Raw genomic sequence first — 10,750 nt, 5'->3', positions numbered from 1 at the left:
CACGGCCCCGCCGACGACGACCTCGCCTCGCCTCACCGCCACCCCGCGCCTCGCCGGAGCGCGCGCCGCCGCCGCCCTTGCCGCGGATCCGGTCGGGCCGGACCGGATCCGGCCGTCCCCGACCTCCCCGGCCCTCCTCTGGCGCCGCCCCGCCGCCACATCGCCGGCGAAGCCACCGGCGTCGCCGTTGACCCCGGCAAACCCTAGATCTGGGAGGTGGGTTTTTCTTCTAAGTCCCAAAAATCCCAGATCCATATGTTCCTGTTCATCGTGTCGTATCTCCGCATCCGTAACTCCGTTTTTGGCATATAGCATATCAAAATGTTCATCTCAGAGAGCACATCATTTCATTCCATTGCATCATTTCCATTTGAGTTCATCTTGATGCCCGAAATGCTGTTAGAAGAGGGCTACTTGAGATTATTGCCAGATCTGCTACTCCATTTAGATATTTGTCATTTTTGCCATGATTATTGTGTGCATGATATGCCCATGAGTTCTACATATGTTTTGTTAAGGGTTTGCCATCTTTCCAGAGGTGCAACCCATGTCTTTTTGTGATGTGTGTGGTGACTAGCACAAGCTTGCAAAGTGGTGCACTTGGTAATTCTGATTTCAAGGACTTAGCATTTCCACTAAGTCTTTGAGCTGTTTATCTCATTTGGCCATATGTTCATGTTGTTTCCTAGTGATCCGTGCCTCTTTTGAGGATGATCAGTAAGGATGTTTTGTTAATATTGTAGTGCTCTATCCATCCATGCCTTTGTTTGCAATTATGGAGCACCCTAGCTTGAGTCAATCGAGCTCTACTTTTGCTACTTTGTGAATCTGGGCAGATTGTCAACTTGTTTGCAATTTTGCCGATGATGTTGTAGTTGATCCGTGCATGCTATGCTATTGATCTTGCCTTGTCTAGCTTGCATTTTGTGTATTCTTGATGGGTGTATGCTTAGCTTATCATGACTTGCTCCGTATTGAGTGCACCGAGCTCGTAAACATTCCTACTTGAGAAATGTTTTCAGCATGCTCCAGTTTTCACTAAGTCTGAAAACTGATTATGCTTTTGCTATGTTCACATGCTTGCAATTGTATTTTCTGATCCCTTTTGGCTCAAGGTCACTAAGGGACTTTTGTTAAGCTCTTTGAGTAGATCCATTCCATGCTTTACTTTGCCATGTTCAGGTCCTGTAGCATGTAGTTTTGTTGCTCCGAAGAGTGCTACCTGATCTGAAATTCCATACAAGTGTTGATTTCACTAAGTCTGAAATCTGTTTGCCATATGCATTTTTGCCATGCTTGTTTGAACCTTTTAATGAATGAATTGGCTGTAGCTCAGTGCTAGACTTTTGTTAAGCATCTTGAATTCATCCATGCCATGTATTTTGTTGTCATGTTTGGGTGCTGTAGCATGTTCATCTTGTTGCATTTAGATGGCTACTTGCTGTAAATCGCAGACCGGTGTCATATTTGAATCGCTTGCCATTTCCGAACCGTAACTCCGATTCCGACGTTCTTTATATCGTTTTCAAGCGATTTCATCTCATCTTTCCAGCGGCACACTTGGATTTCCATGTTGAGGCCAGGTTCATGCATCCCTTGTCTAATCTTGCATATGCATCCCACATCGCATCCCGCATAGCATACCATCCTTGCATCATATTGTTTGATCCTTGCACGTGGTTGATTGTGTCCTTGTGGCTTGTTTGTCTTGTTTGGGTAGAGCCGGGAGACGAGTTTGCTAACGAGGAGCCCGTTGAGTTTGCTTTCGAGGATCCATTCAACTCTGACAACTTTGCAGGCAAGATGATCATACCCTCGAAATCACTACTATCTTTGCTAGGCTAGATTGCTCGCTCTTTTGCTATGCCAATGCTACGATGACTACCACTTGTTTTCAAGCCTCCAAAATTTCCATGTCAAACCTCTAACCCACCATGTCCTAGCAAACTGTTGATTGGCTATGTTACCGCTTTGCTCGGCCCCTCTTATAGCGTTGCTAGTTGCAGGTGAAGATTGGAGGCCGTTCCTTGTTGGAACATTATTTACTTGTTGGGATATCATTATATTATCTTGTTTATCTTAATGCATCTATATACTTGGTAAAGGGTGGAAGGCTCGGCCTCTCGCCTAGTGTTTTGTTACACTCTTGCCGCCCTAGTTTCCGTCATATCGGTGTTATGTTCCCGGATTTTGCGTTCCTTACGCGGTTGGGTTATAATGGGAACCCCTTGATAGTTCGCCTTGATTAAAGCTTTTCCAGTAATGCCCAACCTTGGTTGTACCATTTGCTACCTAGCCTGTTTTTCCCTTGGGTTTCCGGAGCCCGAGGGTCATCTTATTTTAAACCCCCCGGGTCAGTGCTCCTCTGAGTGTTGGTCCAACCTAGAGCCCCATGCAGCGCCACCTCGGGGAAACATGAGGGCTGGTTTTAGTTGTACGGATTGCTTATCCAATTGTGCCCTGAGAACGAGATATGTGCAGCTCCTATCGGGATTTGTCGGCACATTCGGGCAGTGTTGCTGGTCTTGTTTTAACCTATCGAAGTGTCTTGAAGAACCGAGATACCGAGTCTGATCGGAACGTCTTGGGAGGAGGTCTATTCCTTCGTTGACCGTGAGAGCTTGTCATGGGCTAAGTTGGGACTCCCCTGCAGGGATTTAAACTTTCGAAAGCCGTGCCCGCGGTTATGGGCAGATGGGAATTTGTTAATGTCCAGTTGTAGATAACTTGAACCTTAACTTAATTAAAATGAATCAGCTGAGTGTGTTACCGTGATGGCCTCTTCTCGGCGGAGTCCGGGAAGTGGACACCGTGTTGGAGTAATGTTTCCGCAGGTTGCTCTCTAGTTTCTCGCTTGCGCTTTGCCTCCTCTTCTCGCTCTCTTTTGCGAACAGGATAGCCACCATATTTGCTAGTCGCTTGCTGCAGCTCCACATATTTGTACCTTGCCTCACCTATAAGCTTAAATAGTCTTGATCGCGAGGGTGCGAGATTGCTGAGTCCCTGTGGCTCACAGATTACTATTACACCAGATGCAGGGTCTGATGATTCCGCTCCTGGAGACGCGCTTGAGCTCAAGTGGGAGTTCGACGAAGACTCTCAACGTTACTATGTTTCCTTTCCTGATGATCAGTAGTGGTGCCCAGTTGGGGGTGATCGGGACCGTGTCGCTTGTTGGGTTATCTTTTATTTTGGCGCCGTAGTCGGGCCATGAGTGTTTGGTTGATGTAATGTTATTTATGTACTTGATTGACGTGGCGAGTGTAAGCCAACTATGTTATCTTCCCTTTTATTGTCTATATTACATGGGATGTTGTGAAGATTGCCTAACTTGCGACATATGCCTTCAATGCGATTATGCCTCTAAGTCGTGCCTCGACACATGGGAGATATAGTCGCATCGAGGGTGTTACAGTGAGAACCGGTGCTAGCTAGCCAGGCCGAACTTGGTGGCCGCTAGGCGTGGTTGTTAGCGCATGCATGCAGGAGGTAGTTAGCGGGTCTGTTGCGAGCGGCCACAGTGAGCGCGTCGTGCGCGTGGCGGAGCGAATCGCTCGCGAGCAGCGGAGTCTGCAGGCGTTCGTGCGTACGTGCGCACAGGTAACGTGGGAGCTGCGCTGCCGTGGGACTACAAAAGGCCCGGCCACGAGTGTGTTTGTACCTGGGAGTTGCCGAGCATGTAGCCTGTGAATACAAAGAAAAGATTGGGACGTTCGTGCGCCCACGGCGGCGTTCGAGCGCCGGCCGGGAAAATTTCTTGTCTTGTGTCCATCTTCTTCTTCTACCTCGGTTCACATCATAGAGCGAGAGAGAGCGAGAGGTAGGCGAGAGCTAGGGCTAGACGGCAACAACAATTGGTATTCAGAGCCAAGTTCGAGGGACGGTCGTGGCGTGCGGCGACGTCCACGCCGCGTGTGGCGGACATGGAGGCATCGGCTGCGGTGCGCGACGATGCAGTGTGATGCCGTGCGCGCGACGAGCAGCGGCGGTCGCGGAGACGAGGAGGTCGTGGAGGACCTGCGTGGTGGTGCAAAGGCTGCGGCGGTTCAGCGTGACGACCGTGGAGGTGCTGCGCTGCGGTTGAGGCCGCAGTGGTGCAGGGCAATAAGCTGTGGCGGCGAGCCGGGCGCGACCGATGCGTGTTATGGGTGTGCACTGGACGCGTCGGGCGCGTGTACGGACATGCAGATCACCGGGGGTGAACACGTCCGGCGGAGCGCAGGGCGGCCGCGTCGATCACGTCAGTGCGTGATCGTGTGCGTGAGCCGGGGCGTGCAGGGCGTGGCGTCATGGAAGAGCTCGGCGTGCGTCGCCGAGGAGCTCGACGTGGCCGGTGGAGAAGAAGCTCGACGTGCGATCGTCGAGGAAGAACATGGAGGTAGCGTCAAACCTTGGTGTGGCTGCTGGGAAGCGTGGTGGAGGCCGTAGCAGCGGCCATGGCGCGACGTCGACGAGCTTGACATGTGCAAGGGTCATGGCTTGGGGCGTGAATGTTAGCAGCAATCCATGCCAATGATGGTGGCGATCGGTGTAAGCGCACGGTCAAGTCCATAGCGTGTGTGGTGCGTGCGTGCGTTGTGTGTGCTCGTGGCATGCGTGTGTGTCGCTAGGTAGGCGTGAGAGCCGGTGCTAGCTAGCCAGGCCTGTTGGGTTTCATAGTAATTTCAAAAAAATTCCTACGCACACGCAAGATCATGGTGATGCATAGCAACGAGAGGGGGAAGTGTGATCTACGTACCCTTGTAGATCGACAACGGAAGCGTTAGCACAACGTGGTTGATGTAGTCGTACGTCTTCACGGCCCAACTGATCAAGCGCCGAAACTATGGCACCTCCGAGTTTTAGCACACGTTCAGCTCGATGACAATCCCCGGACTCCGATCCAGCAAAGTGTCGGGGAAGAGTTCCTTCAGCACGACGGCGTGGTGACGATCTTGATGTTCTACTGTCGCAGGGCTTCGCCTAAGCACCGCTACAATATTATCAAGGACTATGGTGGAAGGGGGCACCGCACACGGCTAAGAATATGATCACGTGGATCAACTTGTGTGTCAAGGGGTGCCCCCTGCCCCCGTATATAAAGGATCAAGGGGAGGAGGCCGGCCGGCCCTCTATGGCGCGCCAAGGAGGAGTCCTCCTCGTAGGAGTAGGACTCCTACTAGGAGGGGGAAAGAAGTGGGGAGGGAGAGGGAAAGGGGGGGCGCCGCCCCCCTCTCCTAGTCCAATTCGGACCAGGGGGAGGAGGCGTGCAGCCCACCTCTGGCTGCCCCTCTCTCTCTCCACTAAGGCCCATATGGCCCATTACTTCTCCCGGGGGGTTCCGGTAACCCTCCGGCTCTCCGGTTTTCTCCGAAATCACCCGGAACACTTCCGGTGTCCGAATATAGCCGTCCAATATATCAATCTTTATGTCTCGACCATTTCGAGACTCCTCGTCATGTCCGTCATCACATCCGGTACTCCGAACTAACTTCGGTACATCAAAACTCATAAACTCATAATATAACTGTCATCGAAACCTTAAGCGTGCGGACCCTACGGGTTCGAGAACAATGTAGACATGACCGAGACACGTCTCCGGTCAATAACCAATAGCGAAACCTGGATGCTCATATTGGCTCCTACATATTCTATGAAGATCTTTATCGGTCAGACCGCATAACAACATACGTTGTTCCCTTTGTCATCGGTATGTTACTTGCCCGAGATTCGATCGTCGGTATCTCAATACCTAGTTCAATCTCGTTACCGGCAAGTCTCTTTACTCGTTCCGTAATACATCATCTCGCAACTAAATCATTAGTTGGAATGCTTGCAAGGCTTATGTGATGTGCATTGCCGAGAGGGCCCAGAGATACCTCTCCGACAATCGGAGTGACAAATCCTAATCTCAAAATACGCCAACCCAACATGTACCTTTGGAGACACCTGTAGATCACCTTTATAATCACCCATTTATGTTGTGACGTTTGGTAGCACACAAAGTGTTCCTCCGGCAAACATGAGTTGCATAATCTCATAGTCATAGGAACATGTATAAGTCATGAAGAAAGCAATAGCAACATACTAAACGATCGGGTGCTAAGCTAATGGAATGGGTCATGTCAATCAGATCATTCACCTAATGATGTGATCCCGTTAATCAAATAACAACTCCTTGTTCATGGTTAGGAAACATAACCATCTTTGATTAACGAGCTACTCAAGTAGAGGCATACTAGTGACACTCTGTTTGTCTATGTATTCACACATGTATTATGTTTCCGGTTAATACAATTCTAGCATGAATAATAAACATTTATCATGATATAAGGAAATAAATAATAACTTTATTATTGCCTCTGGGGCATATTTCCTTCAGTCTCCCACTTGCACTAGAGTCAATAATCAAGATTACACGGTAATGATTCTAACACCCATGGAGTCTTGGTGCTGATCATGTTTTTCTCGTGGAAGAGGCTTAGTCAACGGGTCTGCAACATTCAGATCCGTATGTATCTTGCAAATCTCTATGTCTCCCACCTGGACTAGATCCCGGATGGAATTGAAGCGTCTCTTGATGTGCTTGGTTCTCTTGTGAAATCTGGATTCCTTTGCCAAGGCAATTGCACCAGTATTGTCACAAAAGATTTTCATTGGACCCGATGCACTAGGTATGACACCTAGATCGGATATGAACTCCTTCATCCAGACTCCTTCATTTGCTACTTCCGAAGCAGCTATGTACTCCGCTTCACATGTAGATCCCGCTACAACGCTTTGTTTAGAACTGCACCAACTGACAGCTCCACCGTTTAATGTAAACACGTATCCGATTTGTGATTTAGAATCGTCCGGATCAGTGTCAAAGCTTGCATCAACGTAACCTTTTACGATGAGCTCTTTGTCACCTCCATATATGAGAAACATATCCTTAGTCCTTTTCAGGTATTTCAGGATGTTCTTGACCGCTGTCCAGTGATCCACTCCTGGATCACTTTGGTACCTCCCTGCTAGACTTATGGCAAGGCACACATCAGGTCTGGTACACAGCATTGCATACATGATAGAGCCTATGGCTGAAGCATAGGGAACATCTTTCATTTTCTCTCTATCTTCTGCAGTGGTCGGGCATTGAGTCTTACTCAACTTCACACCTTGTAACACAGGCAAGAACCCTTTCTTTGCTTGATCCATTTTGAACTTCTTCAAAACTTTGTCAAGGTATGTGCTTTGTGAAAGTCCAATTAAGTGTCTTGATCTATCTCTATAGATCTTAATGCCTAATATGTAAGCAGCTTCACCGAGGTCTTTCATCGAAAAACTCTTATTCAAGTATCCCTTTATGCTATCCAGAGATTCTATATCATTTCCAGTTAGTAATATGTCTTCCACATATAATATTAGAAATGCTACAGAGCTCCCACTCACTTTCTTGTAAATACAGGCTTCTCCAAAAGTCTGTATAAACCCAAATGCTTTGATCACACTATCAAAGCGTTTATTCCAACTCCGAGAGGCTTGCACCAGTCCATAAATGGATCGCTGGAGCTTGCACACTTTGTTAGCTCCCTTTGGATCGACAAAACCTTCTGGTTGCATCATATACAACTCTTCTTCCAGAAATCCATTCAGGAATGCAGTTTTGACATCCATCTGCCAAATTTCATAATCATAAAATGCGGCAATTGCTAACATGATTCGGACAGACTTAAGCATCGCTACGGGTGAGAAGGTCTCATCATAGTCAATCCCTTGAACTTGCCGAAAACCTTTTGCGACAAGTCGAGCTTTGTAGACAGTAATATTACCGTCAGCGTCAGTCTTCTTCTTGAAGATCCATTTATTCTCAATTGCTTGCCGATCATCGGGCAAGTCAACCAAAGTCCATACTTTGTTCTCATACATGGATCCCATCTCAGATTTCATGGCCTCAAGCCATTTTGCGGAATCTGGGCTCACCATCGCTTCTTCATAGTTCGTAGGCTCATCATGATCTAGTAGCATGACTTCCAGAACAGGATTACCGTACCACTCTGGCGCGGATCTTACTCTGGTTGATCTACGAGGTTCAGTAGTATCTTGTTCTAAAGTTTCATGATCATCATCATTAGCTTCCTCACTAACTGGTGTAGGTGTTACAGAAACAGTTTTTTGTGATGCACTACTTTCCAATAAGGGGGCAGGTACAGTTACCTCGTCAAGTTCTACTTTCCTCCCACTCACTTCTTTCGAGAGAAACTCCTTCTCCAGAAAGTTTCCGAATTTAGCAATAAAAGTCTTGCCTTCGGATCTGTGATAGAAGGTGTATCCAATAGTCTCCTTTGGATATCCTATGAAGACACATTTCTCCGATTTGGATTCGAGCTTATCAGGTTGAAGCTTTTTCACATAAGCATCGCAGCCCCAAACTTTCAGAAACGACAACTTTGGTTTCTTGCCAAACCACAGTTCATAAGGCATCGTCTCAACGGATTTTGATGGTGCCCTATTTCACGTGAATGCGGCCGTCTCTAGAGCGTATCCCCAAAACGATAGCGATAAATCAGTAAGAGACATCATAGATTGCACCATATCTAGTAAAGTACGATTACGATGTTCGGACACACCATTACGCTGTGGTGTTCCGGGTGGCGTGAGTTGCGAAACTATTCCACAATTTTTCAAATGTACACCAAACTCGTAACTCCAATATTCTCCTCCACGATCAGATCGTAGAAACTTTATTTTCTTGTTACGATGATTTTCAACTTCACTCTGAAATTCTTTGAACTTTTCAAACGTTTCAGACTTATGTTTCATTAAGTAGATATACCCATATCTGCTTAAGTCATCTATGAAGGTGAGAAAATAACGATATCCGCCACGAGCTTCAATATTCATCGGACCACATACATCTGTATGTATGATTTCCAACAAATCTGTTGCTCTCTCCATAGTACCGGAGAACGGTGTTTTAGTCATCTTGCCCATGAGGCACGGTTCGCAAGTACCAAGTGATTCATAATCAAGTGGTTCCAAAAGTTCATCGGTATGGAGTTTCTTCATGCGCTTTACACCGATATGACCTAAACGGCAGTGCCACAAATAAGTTGCACTATCATTATCAACTCTGCATCTTTTGGCTTCAACACTATGAATATGTGTGTCACTACTATCGAGATTCAATAAAAATAGACCACTCTTTAAGGGTGCATGACCATAAAAGATATTACTCATATAAATAGAACAACCATTATTCTCAGATTTAAATGAATAACCGTCTCGCATCAAACAAGATCCAAATATAATGTTCATGCTTAACGCTGGCACCAAATAACAATTATTTAGGTCTAATATTAATCCCGAAGGTAGATGTAGAGGTAGCGTGCCGACTGCGGTCACATCGACTTTGGAACCGTTTCCCACGCGCATCGTCACCTCGTTCTTAGCCAATCTTCGCTTAATCCGTAGTCCCTGTTTCGAGTTGCAAATATTAGCAACAGAACTAGTATCAAATACCCAGGTGCTACTGCGAGCATTAGTAAGGTACACATCAATAACATGTATATCACATATACCTTTGTTCACCTTGCCATCCTTCTTATCCGCCAAATACTTGGGGCAGTTCCGCTTCCAGTGACCAGTCTGCTTGCAGTAGAAGCACTCAGTTTCAGGCTTAGGTCCAGGTTTGGGTTTCTTCTCTTGAGTAGCAACTTGCTTGCTGTTCTTTTTGAAGTTCCCCTTCTTCTTCCCTTTGCCCTTTTTCTTGAAACTAGTGGTCTTGTTGACCATCAACACTTGATGCTCCTTCTTGATTTCTACCTCCGCAGCTTTCAGCATTGCGAAGAGCTCGGGAATAGTCTTATTCATCCCTTGCATATTATAGTTCATCACGAAGCTCTTGTAGCTTGGTGGCAGTGATTGGAGAATTCTGTCAATGACGCAATCATCCCTGGAAGATTAACTCCCAATTGAATCAAGTAATTATTATACCCAGACATTTTGAGTATATGCTCACTGACAGAGCTGTTCTCCTCCATCTTGCAGCTATAGAACTTATTGGAGACTTCATATCTCTCAATCCGGGCATTTGCTTGAAATATTAACTTCAACTCCTGAAACATCTCATATGCTCCATGACGTTCAAAACGTCGTTGAAGTCCCGATTCTAAGCCGTAAAGCATGGCACACTGAACTATCGAGTAGTCATCAGCTTTGCTTTGCCAGACGTTCATAACATCTGGTGTTGCTCCAGCAGCAGGCCTGGCACCCAGCGGTGCTTCCAGGACGTAATTCTTCTGTGCAGCAATGAGGATAATCCTCAAGTTATGGACCCAGTCCGTGTAATTGCTACCATCATCTTTCAACTTTGCTTTCTCAAGGAATGCATTAAAATTCAACGGAACAACAGCACGAGGCATCTATCTACAATCAAGCATAAACAAGCAAGATACTATCAGGTACTAAGTTTCATGATAAATTTAGGTTCAATTAATTTACTTAAAGAACTCCCACTTAGATAGACATCCCTCTAATCCTCTAAGTGATTACGTGATCCAAATCAACTAAACCATGTCCGATCATCACGTGAGATGGAGTAGTTTCATTGGTGAACATCACTATGTTGATCATATCTACTATATGATTCACGCTCGACCTTTCGGTCTCCGTGTTCCGAGGCCATATCTGTATATGCTTGGCTCGTCAAGTATAACCTGAGTATTCCGCGTGTGCAACTGTTTTGCACCCGTTTTATTTGAACGTAGAGCCTATCACACCCGATCATCAC

This window comes from Triticum urartu, chromosome 1 (genome assembly GCF_003073215.2).
Source record: "Triticum urartu cultivar G1812 chromosome 1, Tu2.1, whole genome shotgun sequence".
Lineage (NCBI taxonomy): Eukaryota > Viridiplantae > Streptophyta > Magnoliopsida > Poales > Poaceae > Triticum > Triticum urartu.
Note: the sequence above shows the minus strand (reverse complement) of the source record.